This window comes from Aedes albopictus, chromosome 2 (assembly GCF_035046485.1).
Source record: "Aedes albopictus strain Foshan chromosome 2, AalbF5, whole genome shotgun sequence".
Lineage (NCBI taxonomy): Eukaryota > Metazoa > Arthropoda > Insecta > Diptera > Culicidae > Aedes > Aedes albopictus.
Window position 1 is genome coordinate 402,828,279 of NC_085137.1, and position 14,785 is coordinate 402,843,063.

The 14,785-nt window shown below is 37.5% G+C and overlaps 1 protein-coding gene and 1 long non-coding RNA gene across 6 annotated transcripts in view; both read left to right on the plus strand.

Annotated features, from left to right (window-relative positions):
* The window catches only part of LOC109403647 (zinc transporter foi), a 102,630-nt gene that overhangs the window by 58,076 nt on the left and 29,769 nt on the right, over positions 1 to 14,785 (plus strand). The gene's annotated exons all lie outside the window — the stretch shown is intronic.
* Positions 2,629 to 3,237, plus strand: LOC134287302 (uncharacterized). The gene is made up of 4 exons (XR_009997203.1): positions 2,629 to 2,854; positions 2,914 to 2,984; positions 3,038 to 3,109; positions 3,171 to 3,237. It is a non-coding gene; the product is annotated as an uncharacterized LOC134287302 (long non-coding RNA).

The window sequence follows — 14,785 nt, forward strand, 5'->3', positions numbered from 1 at the left end:
ATTTTATTCATGTTTAATTTCCCATGAAAATAAATTATAAAAAAAAATAACGATTTCTAATCGGAATTATAAAATATTTTTTACCGGTTCAAAAATGAATCGGTAAAATTAACCGGTTCGGCGAAATGAACATTTCTATTGTACTATTCACTTCTCACTAAAAAACAATCTGTTATCTCCATTGGTTCCCTTTTGGACGTTGGAGGGTAAAAAACATTCCCAAATTGTCCACTTCCCCAGGGGAACCAGGATTCCGGAACGGTCCTGAAAGTGGCCAATGTGGCCCATAGGAAGTCAACATGACTTCTATTTAACTTACTCTAATAAATAATAAAGTTTTTATAAGCTTTGAACGAATATCATGCATGTTAAGACTTTTTGCCACCTTTTGTATGAAGCCGCATCACTGTGCGACGTGTTCCTCATGATGTAAATTACGCTGATTATTGAATCAATAAAGCAAACACAGAACCTATCGCATTTCACTCCCAAACAACACAGCCACCGCCGTCTCCGCCGCTAGTCCAACAGCGTTACCGGCGTTCGTACGGACGGACAATTATTCAAGCTTTCCCGAAGCTCCATACAGCCCCGGTTGGGCGGTTTGTTGTTGAGTCTTCGATTAAACAAATCCTCTAGTTCTCGGTCATGGCTTCTATGGCTAGAGCTAGATTGGTAAACGACATACATCGGTAGCACATTCATGACGGTACAACATGATTCGCATTATCCCGGGTCCACGTTCCCATTCATCAGCCATCGTGAGCCCGCGCGTGAGGATTTCTAGGCTTGAATTACAGCGAAACAAGTGTGACCTTGTGCCGCTGGTAGGCCGCCGTGAGAACCGATTTTGATTGGACTTATTCGGGAATGCTTAGTACTGCTTTTTTGACAGCACCCTCACTCCACCAAGTTTGTTAGTTTTAACAGCAACGCATCAACGTCATCATCGGTTTCTGATTGATTCGTCGTCACAGATTAGTTGATGACGCATTTCCACTAGATAATGAAATGTTTAATGCAAGTTTGTATGCAACATTGAATAACACGTCTATTTGAGTCAGTTTTCGATGAGGCGGGCGTCAGTGCTGTACGAGAAAACATATTGCACAACCTGGCACGTCCTTTCGTCTGTGAATACGCGCCATCAACAAAATCAATTAACACATGTACGTAGTGAAATAAAATAGGACGTCGTTGATTCTGCCAACTGCCACCATCGCATTTACAATACCCCGCCCGAAACGGTGAAAACAATCTTATCAGCAAAGTCATTCGTTTGAAGTGTTCGTTTCGTAGTAAGTAGTGGGTTTTCCGGTGGAGGAGTATCATTAGGCGTAGGATTCGTTCTCCTCTTGGTAATATGCTATTTGCGATAAGCGCTATCGTTCAACAGGCGTCAAATTTATGGTTCGAGTATTTTTTTTTAATTCAGAAAAGTGTTCAATGCCTGTAGGGTCGATACGGAACACTGATAAACTACCAACAGGTGATTGTCGAGATTTGTTTTCAATTCGTTTTACAGCGCGAAAATAAGTTAAGACTGACGATCTTCCTTATGAACAGTTCAAGAAGTTCTAGAACCGCCTATTATTTGTTCACCTATATCATCGATTTCACAATCAGTGTTAATCATTGTCATTCCGGTGGTCATTATGCTTACTCTGATGACAATGACAATCATGATAATTATAGCGATGATGATGATGATGACGACAACAAGTACTATTTCATGTTGGTTTGTTGATTCGTCATCATTGTTGAACCTATAAACCTAGTACCATAGATAAGAAGGCGACTGACGATGGCCTTGAAACATTGTATGCGCGCGCATGTGTGTTGGAGAGAAGCAGCTGTGAATTCACTCGACTCATTCCGATGAGCGGAGGTATTTAAACGGTACACTGGTGGTATGGGTGATTCAGTATCAGTTGTGGTGAGTGTGGTTGTTGTTGAGGTTATTTTAAACTACATTGTGAATGAACAGCATAACTTAAGGATTTAGTCTGCGTTGAGTCGTTCCGACATATTTAAGGCTCAGTGAAATGTTCATGATTCAATAAAATGTGCACTTTTATCTTGTCAATGCAGGGGGTAACCCTTATCTGTCTTAGACTAATTACTCAATGGGTGACACCCATATGTGTGGTTGCTAATCCGTGATTTTCAGATTTAGAGAAATTGTTGCATGAATCAGCTGATTGAAACATTTCGCGAATATTTCAGTTGAACCTGTCAGAGTGAACTCATAGGTGTGATAAGTGATTTTTGCACGGATTACGTGCTATAAATGGGAAGGAATATAAACCCTAGTATGATACCCTTAGACATGGATAACTCACTCGCGAGTCGACTCAAAGAACCGATTCGCGAAACCGAGTGAGTGAATCACGATTCTTTTCAAAAGAGTTACGATTCACTGAAGTTCATTTCGAGAACAAGAAGTGGCAAAAATAGTTGGATTAATTGCGTACTTAAGTGATGTTTAGACACAGAACAAAGTAATCTTTGCCACTCGATCATTTTTCATTTTTATATTGTATGGCCGGCTCGCGCTAGTAATTCGACTCTTTAATGGAAAGAACGAAAATCTGTGTATCCTGTATTTATTGCGTCGATGGCTGTTGGCGCGCGAGAAACCAACTGGCAACACGGATCAATCCTGATTTGACAGGCGGTCGTGGATACTACCTACCTCCTGAGACGTCATTCTGTCATCGTGATAGATCGTAATGACTAAGCATTATTATGCATTGCATCTGAACTGATTTATTTATATTGAATATCAAAAGTAATCGAATTTGTAAAATTAGTTTAAATTTATTAATATTGTTTGCCGGTTCACGAATTAGAAGTATGTAGGTATTAAGGTACGAACAAGTGATTGAATTTATATGAACAATATTTTCGTAGGTAGCCTATAGGCAGCCGTTACACCTACTAGTGGAGAGAATTTATATAGCCCAAGCTGATAGTACTATACAGTAAGCTAGATCTTGACTGCTTAAATACGTGCATATTACGACCTTAAATTTAGTTTCAGGAGGTCTAGCAGACCGAATACTTAAGGTTGATATTAGGATAGGACATTCGGAAAGTCCACTGAATTGTAAGTAGAGTAGCTACGATCTTATCCATGTTCCTTTCCATAACCGCAAACATATTTTCAGCTTTGAAGCACCTTCTAATAAACCGCTTTCGAACATCAGTGCGAACTTTTTGTCCTGTATCAACAATGGCTGAGTCGACGCCCATACCTTGCGAGCTAGAAAACTGGACATATAAAAAAGGAGTCAGCTAACATCGAAAAATAACATTTTTCATCAAGTTACGGAAAAGAGTTACTGAATCGGTCAAAAGAGTCGACTCTTTTTTGAGAGTGAATCGGTAGCGATTCACTCACAAAATTGAATCATTTTCTCATCTCTAGTTGGGGTTAATATGACCCAGGCAGGCGCGCTGAACGTGCACTACGCAATCGTGGTGTGGTGGCTCAATATCCTTGGAGGGTTAATAGACGACGAGGTTTTTTTAGTATTCTTGGTAAAATTTGTAATGAAGTTTTTGGAGATATTTATTGATGTTGAAAAATTCATGAAACAGTCTTCAACGAGCTGTGAGATACCCAGACAACCAGTAATCGTATAAGATGTTGCATAAGATGATAAACTGGAGGCCATTTGCGTACATGCGTCCATTTAGGTGCATGCAAAATGTACGCATATCGCCTCCACTTTAACATCTTATACAACATCTTATACGATCACTGGTTGACTGGGTAATTTGTTGTTTGAATCCTTGTAGAATTGCTGTATGTTTTCTGGAGGAATTTGTGATGAAATTTTCAAAGAAATTTCTGTCTTGAATTTTTTTTTTTGTGAAACTCGTTTTTAATTGAATGTTATTTTAACCTGAAATAACTCTGAAAGTAGGAAAAACTATAGTCAGGGAGGCTCATTTTTGCAATTCCGAAGACACATTCCAACGATAATATTTCGATATAGTTCTTGGGAAAAGCTCTACGATAATTGAAAGAATTATCCTTTCAAAATAGCTGATTTCGTTGCTGGCGGATCCTGAGAGAAATTTCAGCTGTAAACCACAGGATGACAAGCAAAGCTAGTGATAGAGTACTGAAGTCCTTAAGCAATTTTTTGTTACTGAATCAGTGGACGATTAGTTCACGTGATGTCACGTGATGTTGTTTCGTGATGTGCGTTGGTGTTTCGTGAGTATGAAGGGGAACAACCAGTTTTTATTTTTTTCAATCTAGCGATGCCAGTTCAGTCAGCAACAGAAGCCAATTAGTTCGTGTTAAGTCGACATCATAGTTGTATACCACACGAGATCAGCCATCGCTCGATCCCTTTCGGTTTTGCTCTGCAAAGTGGACACAAACATGAATATTGCTTGAGTTGGTGAGCTCGTTTCATATTATACAAAAATAATAAATGATATATTTAGTTTAAAACAATATTTTTTATATATTCACTCAATAATTATTGAAAGATTCGTCATATTATGCTTCTGTTAAAACGATTGAATCGCTTCTCGTTTCACAACTTTATTTTTTTCTGTGTTTTTCTCATTTAAAAATAAATATTTGATTGATTCGTCAGCTTAGTTGTCGACGCGTTGAATTATTCTATGTAGTTTGTAAAATATGTACAATTCAAATAGACGTTGCAAGAGCCGCATCACTTACCTAGGTTAATCCAGTCTAGATCATGTTAATTGTCTCATTGCACAGTGGTCCATGAACCAGATTTACGAGGTAAAATGCATTCAGCGCCTTCAATTTTTAGACAAATATGATCTTTTACAAAGTTGTTCCTAATAATAAGGCCGTCTTTCCAATGTATATGAAAATTAGGTTGGTCCATATTTTCTAAGAAATTGGAAAACAAACTTTCTTATTTGCAAGAATACATTTTTTGGAAAAGTCGTACACCTCCCAATTTTGAGCAAGTTTGATGAAGACAGTTCTTTTGTAGCTTTAAAATTGACCGCTCTGGAGATATTTTTCTGAATTGCCTAGGGTGATTCAAGAAAAACCGGTTTTCTGGCTCTTACTTTTTCAGTTTCAATTTCTTATGAAATTCGCCTAAGAAACACTTGTAGAGCATTTGGATACGCGTCGTTTCGTGCGCTGAGACGATTGTTATCTCTTTTGGTTCAAAAGTAATGAGCGTTTTTCTTCAAAAATCATAGATTATTCGAAAGGCGATATAACGGGTTGGGGCAAAGATGAAAAATATCTTTTTCCAGCATTCAAAAGAAGAAATATTGCTATAAAGCATATCAAAAAATTAGAGAGGTGTTTTGTAACTCACGAAAAAAATAGTAGAAAAGTGCCTATTTTTCCTAGAAAATCGTCAATATCTTTTGAACGGAATGACGTAGCAACATTCTCAGACAGAGAGTAAAAAATCGAAGATTTAAAGTGAAGATTGACATTCTCATTTTTTCATTCATGTCTGGCCACATTCATTGTCAGCTGAATGCCTCTCTTTTTTCATTCAATTCTCTGTCACGAATATTTTTTCGCACGTCGTAAAATGTTCAATTTCTGTTAACAGACGCACAATCCGACTTAATGGACAAATAGAGAACATAATTAATATTCTAATTAACTACTATACACAAGTTTTGAGGTGATTGGAACTATAATCGAGAGTTGCGGTCCAGTTATATTTCTCAGTGAAAATTGTCAGTGACAGCAAAATGAATGAATAGGTGAAAAAAATCATTCACCAAAATGAATTTTATTTTGAACCCTCAGTTGAGAATTATCAAAATTCGCGTTGAATTTCACTCATTGAAAATGAAAATTTTAAACTCTGTTCTCAGTGCACGAAATCATGTGTTTTTGGAAGCTCTAAAAGTGGTTCTTTGACAACTTTGATGAGAAAATTGAAACAAAAAAGTTAGAGCAATAAAACAATTTGTTCTAGCGTCACCCTATGAAAACTATGGGAAAATGCTTAAAATTTGGGCAAAACAGTTTTTTCGCTTTATCTTTTCTATTTCAAATATCACATCAAAGTCGTCAAAGAACCACTTTTAGAGCTTTCAAAAACGCACATTTTCGTGCGCGGAGAATGTGGCTACGTCATTCCGTTCAAAAGATATAGACGATTTTCTAGGAATAATAGACACTTTTCTATTATTTTTTTTCTTGAGATACAAAAGTAACACCTCACTAATTTATTGATATGTTTTATAGCAATATTTTTTCTTTTGAATGCTGGAAAAAGGTATTTTGGTATTTTTCATCTTTGTCCCAACCCGTTATATCGCCTTTCGAATAAACTATGTTTGAACTAACTATTGCAAAATTGAAATATAAATGAGTGAAAGCAGCTATCCTCGTCATTTGCTACTTATTACAAGCAAATTTGTTTAAAAAATTCAAGATTGTCTACTCGGTCCACAGGTAGATTTGAGGTTAGGGAATCGCCACTGATAGCCTCTACAAGTTTAATGTGTTTCTCTAAATATAATGCATGTTAAGCTTCTATATACATCTAAAGGGGGTTCTGTAGCCGGCTTGGATGAGGATCATCCACGGCATTGACCAGCAAAAACTGCAAATGTTACACATATGCAGCTATGGGCAGAGCAGGAAATAACTCTGAAAAATTACCGGAAGTATACCTTAAAGAGTTCAAAAAGCAATCCTTGGAAAAAAGCGAGAACTCCTTTGAAGAATTTCGTGAGTAATCCTTGGAAGGCTTTCGGAAGGATACTTTTGAACAATTCCTGAAGGAATTTTTAGAATTATGTGTAAAGCAATTCCTGGAAATATTTCTTGAAAAAAAAACAAGCAGAATATTCGCAGACTAAGGTTTAGTTGAATTCTGGGAGGAATCCTTGGAAGAATACCAGGAGAAAGTGCGGAAATAAGTTCGGGATCAATCCGAGGATACACTTGGGAGCAAGTTCAAGAAGAATCCAAGAAAAATTAAACAATTTTTTGACAAAATTCCCTGAGGCTTCTTTGGTTGCATTTCTAGAGGGATAGCTTGTGAAATTCATGAAAAAAAACCCTGTAGTGTGCAGGAAGAACATAAGAAATATCAAAGGAAGCATTTTGGGGAGAATTTCTAGAATAGTTCAAGGGGGAATCATTGGAAGTACTCCGAAGGAATTCTTGGAACAATTCTGGGAGAAAACTTTGAAAAGGAACCTTTGAAGGTATTCCGGGATACATTTCAGAAAGATGTCTCGGAGAGGAATCTCTGAAAAAAAAAAAATCCGCAAGAAATCCTTGAGAGTATTTAGTGTAGTTCTCCTGGAAGATGGAATCCTGGAAAAAATACCTGGAGGAATTCTAGAAGAAATCCAAGAAAGAAATGCAGGAAGGATTTTAGGAGGAATCCCTGAAAGAATTCTGGCAAACACCATTGGAAGGTTTCTGGGAGGAGTCCCTGGGAAAAGTCTTGGCGAAATCTCGGGAAGAAATCCTTGTAGGGATTCCGTGCAGTTTTCGTGGTGTATTTTTGGTAAAAGTTTCTGAAAAACTCAGGGATGATCCCTTGAAGAATTCTCAGCGAAATGCAATCTCTTAGACAAGACTACTGACGCAATCCTCCAATGGTCAAAAACTGCACTGGCCACGTCCTTGCGACTACTGAGGAATGGGAAAGGATTGTTAGTTTTGGGCTCCTATGAGAGATGTAGACAACTCTACGATCTCTCAGCCCTAGGTATCACAGGAATTTGGGTGTTGTTAGTGGAAGGGTAATCTCCAAAGGATACGTTAGATCTTATGCTGTAACGCACCATTCCAAGGTGATCTACCCACGTTACGGGACTGGAACACTTCTAGGAGAAATTTAAAGCAAAATCCAAAGAGGAATCACTGCAGGGTTCTTGGGAGGACTATCTAGAGCAATTTTAAGAAAAAATATTGGAGAAATCATGGATGCAATGCCGAGGCATCCCTGAATTTGATACCTGGATAAATTCTAATAGGAAAATCCTGGCGGGATTACTAGACGTTCCCTGGTGGAATTTAGACAAGAATTCTCGAAAGAATTCCGGAAGGAATCCTTGGAAACACATGGAGAATGTGACTGACTGATTATATGCAACTAATTGTTTAAGTGGTAGAAGCCGAGGAAGAAGCGATCCGGATTAGACTACCAACCTGAGCTGTATTGCTTGATCATTATGTTTCTAGAATTTAGTATAAAAAGTTATTATATGTACCCGACTAGATGGGAAAAACAAAATTATTACAGGTTGTGTTTTTTTTGTTACAATGATTGTGATAACAATGGTTGTTGTAAAACATGTATCGTTAGTAGTTAAAATAACAAAAACTCTTTAAAAAAAACTCGTTCCAATTAAAACAAAAATATAACAAGTTGAGATATGATCATAACAAGATTATATTAAATTTTGTTAGACTAAACTTACAAAATTATAACATGTTCTGTTCCATATTTTAGAACAAATTTGTTACAAGTGATGTTATAAATCTCTTGGCTCGAGAGACCAAAGTAACAAAAAATATCAATCTTCGCGACAACACAAAAAATCTTATAAATGCTAGAATAATTTTGTTACAAAAAATATAACAAAGATTGCAATAAACGGGTTACGAAATTATGTTAGAGGCAATTATATTATAATGCATAATATAACAGATGCTGTTTTACATCTGTTTGAATAAATAAAAAACCCAGATTAATCCACCTAGTAGTGATAGTGCCTTTCTCGTCGAATATGTACTCATAAACTTTTCTTAGACGTTAGCCAAAATGTTCCTGAATCCTGAAAACACTTTACACTAGCAACAATTTTAACAAAGCCATCATCGATTTTCGAAACTTATTGATGATACATATTCCGATATAAAGTTCATCGCAATACAGAGCTGGAAAATATCAGACCTCTCAGTTGACTGCTTGACCAGCTTAACCCTAGTCGTGTATTGGGGTCATTGTGACCAAGGATGGGAAAAAATCATTCATTTATTGCGTTTCCCTCACTCACATCCACGCACAATCTGATGCGAGTGTGCTACTCCCCCAGCCAAGCAAAATCTTTCCACTTTCATTGCCCATTCTTTCTCATCGCCGAGCACCGGGCGACGCAAGCAACGACGGCCGAATGAATCGCTACCGAATCTGAGTGCCGAAGGCGAACGAACCAAGATTGAACGAATGTTTGCGTTCTGAGTCGAGTGCGAGAGCATTCATGTTGGAACGTTCATTTAGCGTTCAGTGGAAGCATTCAGTACTGGGAATTGAATCAGCTGAATGCCACTCGGTAGTTGAGAGAGCGAACATTCTTTATGTTGTACACCGAAGCAAGCTGATTCATTTCGCACTTTATTTGTTTCTCTCCTGATTCGCTTCGGTGGCGTCGGTTGCGAGTCGTTCGTGTTGCGTTCGTTCTTAGTGCGCCGTGCTCTCACTCAGTATTGTATTGTTGGCGTTCTTTTTGCTATTTTGCATCGCCGGCATTCGGGTGAGCGAATGAGTTTTCCCATGCTTGAGTGACCCCATTCCATCCACTACGGCAGCGGGGTGAGCGTCAGCTAATGCTTGAAGAAGGTTAACTTTATTCACAATCTGTTTGGAACGACTGTTGGTATTACGAAATTTGTTTTTTCGGCTGTGCAGTCTTGAATGAAAGCGTTGATTCTACTTAATCTTCGCCGACGTTTCGGTCCTTGGATCGGACCTTCTTCAGGGCTCGATTCTAATCAACTTTGGTCAAAAAATGAAAATCTTGTTTCGGTGTGTCAGTTTCGAGAGGGTTACAGCTGGTTGGATGGTGCATATCATGTGGGGGTGGTTTGGTGCGAATCTTGTATGCGTATGGTCTAATTTTCACAATCACAGATCCCTTTGTGATCTTCGCCAATAATGTTTATTTCAGCACACTTTAGGCTATATTTTATTATCATTGGTAACACGATTCATGTAAAATTTGACCTTCCTACGAGGAAAATGCAGAAAATGTAAATTTTCCATTCAAATTTCAATCGCAATGAGAAGAGTGAGGGCTCAACCAGCCGCACCCAAATTGTGAGCAGTAATTTTAGAAGCATAAGGAGATTGGAGATTGAAAAACTGTAAAAGGTTGACGCGATTAAATTATATTTTTATATAAACGTTGATAAATTGTTGCATTTATATGTGCTGTCAGTGCACTCCGATGCACGTTAGTGTCAAAGTTACGTTACAATTAGCGTATGTCATTTGCTCGTTGCAAAGCAAATATGTTGCAACAGGTGAACGGCCGCTTCCTATGAAAATATAGCGATTGGTCGTTGGTTCTTTGGCTATATCTCTAAAACGGTAAGAGATTCCATTTTGGCGTCAAAGAACGAAAGGAAGAACATTAGTTTCTGCGCTAGGAAAAGTTTTGTTCAAAATAATCTATGATACAGACGGTACTTTTATCAGCATTTTTAGACGTTTTTTCTCTATGGTGAGAAATTTTCTGAGAAACTTTTTTCTCAGTGTATTTTTATCGGATTGCTGAGGTAATTTGGCGTCGATTTCACTAAAAAATTTGTTCTACGATGCATAGTTTTTGAGATATAATTTTTTAAAGTTTAGGATATTTTACAAAATTTTAAAAAATCGTGAAATTTCATCTAGCGTTTCCCGGGAAAATAGTACACTATGATTTTTTTGAATTCCAAATATGATCATATATCCACGACCTCTAGCTCTGGTAAAATTTTCATTGAAATCGGAGACCCTTCGGCCCAAAGTGTTCGGTAATTAAAAAAAATCCCCTTCTATCAAATCACACCCGCAACCGATTCCGAACTACTGTGACCTGAGACTATTTTCTTGTTGACCGTTCATCAGATTATCAAAAACGCCGCTATGGTTTAGTTCCTTTCTATATTTTACCACTTCCGACGCGTTACTCGTCTTGTCACCAGTTCTGGAACACTATCGGATCTCCCAAATATGGTCTGAGATTATTTGTTGGTTAACCGTTTATCTTGTTACTGAATAAGACATCGATATGTCGCATGTATTGCTTCTCTTTTACATTTGATCATTTCAGGCGGGACACCCGTAATCAGTTCTGTAACACACTGATAGGGCTTGCGTCTATTTTCTTGCAACTGTTCATCATGAGCCGTGATTTGAGGTCAACTTTTATATACGGCCACTTCCGGCGGAACACCCGGAACCGGTTCTGAAACTCTACCGGTTCATATAAGGTCTGAGACTGTTTTCTTGCTAACTGCTCATCAGGTTATCGAAAATGCTGTAGTTTGATGTGCCGCATGCATGAGTTTGGATCACTTTTATATATGACCACTTCCAGCGGGACATCCGGAACCGGTTCTGGTACACTTCCGGTTCAGATATGGTCTGAGCCTTTTTTATGCCAACCTTTCATTGGGTTATCAAAAAAGTCGCGCTTTGATATATCGCATGCATGGATTTGGTTCACTTTTATATTTGGCCACTTCCTGCGGGACTCCCGGAACCGGTTCCGGAACACTACCGGTTCAGATATGGTCTGAGACTGTTTTCTTGCTGACTGTTCATCAGGTTATCCAAAATGCCGCAATTTGATGTGTCGCATGCATGGATTTGGTTCACTTTTATATTTGGCCACTTCCGGCGGGACTCCCGGAACCGGTTCCGGAACACTACCGGTTCAGATATGGTCTGAGACTGTTTTCTTGTTAACTGCTCATCAGGTTATCGAAAATGCCGCAGTTTGATGTGTCGCATGCATGGATTTGGTTCACTTTTATATTTGGCCACTTCCGGCGGGACACCTGGAACCGGTTCCGGAACACTATCGGTTGCGTTTGTTATATTTTTATGTATAGCCCCTTCCAAGGGTACTGATCCGGAACACGTAAATGGCCATAACTCCGGAACGGCTGGACCGATCCGAACCATTTTCAATAGGAAACAATGGGACCAGATTCCGCGTCGAATGAACCGTCGGTCATTAAAATCGGTTGAGGTTTACTGCCAAAAAGTGATGTGAGTTTTTTTGTACATACACATATACACACACACACACACATACACACACACATACACACACACAGACATCACCTCAATTCGTCGAGCTGAGTTGATTGGTATATGTGACTTGACCCTCCGGGCCTTCTATCAAAAAGTCGTTTTTGGAGTGAACATATAGCCTTTCCAGTACACTTAGTGTACGAGAAAGGCAAAAAGTTGTATTATAATTTTGTTACTAAAATTACAATTGTCATAATTTTGTTATGATCTTGTTATGTGCTTTTAGACGGGTAACACAACTGTGAGGGTCGTTTCAATAGAGTTAATAAACTATAGAGGACGAATGTCGCTGCTGTTCCCTTTGTTCTCGCTCGCAAACATGTCGGGTATCTATCTGTCAAACTGCATATTTTTTCGCTTTGACACTTATAGCCCGACCTACCTTCGCCAGCAAGAGATGTTTCGGCAGCGACGCCAGCGACATTCTTCCTCTATAGTTTATTAACTCTATTGTCGTTTCTGGCTACATCTAAAAAATACAACAACATTTTGAAATGAATTTCTGGCGAAAGTTCACGATGGAATTAGAAATTCTGTAGTGCTATTTCTAGCAGAAATTTTGGAAATTGTTGAAGACATTTTAGCGGGAACCTATGTTTAGTTTAATAGGAATTACTGAATTATTATTAAGCTGGTTTTCCTATGATTTTTTTCAGGTCGAAGACTACTAATACTGAGCCACACCAAAATTCAGAATCAAAGCAAACTCGATTTCTGGAAAAAAGAATAAGAATATTTAGCAGACACTTTGTGGCTAGAAAGTTGTTTATTTCGTAGTGAATTCATTCAGTTCCTCTTCAGTTCCTCCAGAACAACGGACAAAATTTGGTATCATATCTTGAACATTTGTAAAAAAAAAATGACCAGTTCAAATGAAAAAATAGGGGTTTCAACTAATGACCATGACTTTTTTTAATGAAAATTGTAAAAAATATTTATGATAATCGTCGTTTTCGTCATGATATTATGACTTGTAGTCATGATATCATAAAGCGGCATATTTTATGATGTTATTACTTTTCCGTAATGTTTTTAAGTAGCTGCAATCTGTCCAATTAAAACTTCAATAAGTACATCTATCACATACATTTTGTCAGTGGATAGGTTTGTATTTTAAGTTCCTTGATAAAAATCAAAGTGTTTGATGTGTCTTTTTCCCTTGTTTTATATTTTTATTCGTGAAGTGAAATCTTGCGGGGGGAAGGGGGTTTCTGAAATTTAGGAGCCCGGAGCCATTCCCCTCTGCCCCTCTTTAAATACAGCCTTAATGCACATGTTTTAATCACAACCTTTTTATTTATTTTTCATTTAGTATATATCTTCAAATCATTCAAACGATTCGGTACGAATTTAAGAGCCTTTCCGCTTTGTTCGCGCCGGGTTCTGAGAAATTACCGCTGTGCTCTTACAAGGGGACGAATATAGACCCTTTGTTACCAGCTAAAGAAACGGCACAGTGGGACAGATTAGTGAAGAATGTGGTCAAAAGTTCGTTTTTTAAAGGTAAATATAAGCATGAGCGTGAAGAAAGGTAACCGCCGAGTACATCTCAACTGCTACTATTTGATTGATCAGCATATCAATTCTACAGGGAACCACTAAGTAGGATTTGTACTGTAGCAGGCCGTGATTTATAAAGTTAATAAAATGACACAATAAAGATTATCGTAGTCGGAGTTGCACGTCTTTCTTTGTATCTCCTGCAGTACCTAGCTAACAAATTTCAAGATTCACACAATTCAAGATGTACAACTAAAAATCAATAACTGCACCGGAAACGTCATTATATCCCGACTAGAAAATTATATTGAGATTATATCATATATTTTTGATAACTTATTATGTCATAAACCAGGTGCAAGATAATGTTTAAATAACTAAAATTGTATCAGAAAGTAAACTGGTAAATCAAGATAATATAATAACCTATTTTGTTATGATCAGATCAAAATTATAAAAAATGTGATATGATTTTTAGCAGGATTACTAGTTTCTATCAGAATGTAATACAATTTTGAAACATTATTATCCAAATATCGTAGAATCGAAACTAAATTATATTACAATGAGTTATCAAACACCATTTTTAATATAATGTGATATAATTGAGTTATAGTTTTTTTTAACACTAAGAATGTTGAATCTGATTATATCGCAATGAATTACAAATATCATGGTTTGTTATAATTATCTTATGTTTTTGTTAGAATTTTCTAGTGGGAATTCTTTTTCTGTAACATATTTGGTTACCCAAATCAAACAAACGTATGACTGCAGTCGAGTTGAACAGTAAAATATTTCAATTTGATGCTGAAATAGTCATGCTTTTTGTGATAACGAGTTGTTATAGGTATTTGTGTTGCACGGAATTGTTCTTTTGTGGTGAAATTTCCATGTTGTGGTGAACCAAATGCTCTTTTTGGGTAAATTTTCCAAATTGTGGCGAACGATGTTGTTCTTCTGTGATGACGGAATCGACTATTTTTGTGGTAAACAGAGATGTAAATAACAGGCATTCGTCCATCAGTATTCTAAAAGCATTGTTCCATAGATGAAATTGACGTATTGTGTAATCGTTTCTTGATGTTTTCTGGTAGGCTAGCAAATTGTTTAAAAAATCTTCTTCTTCTTCTTTATGGCACGACGTCCCCACTGGGACTTGGCCTGCCTCGCTTCAATTTAGTGTTCTTCGAGCACTTCCACAGTTATTAATTGAAGGGCTTTCTTTGCCTGCCATTGCATGAATTTGTATA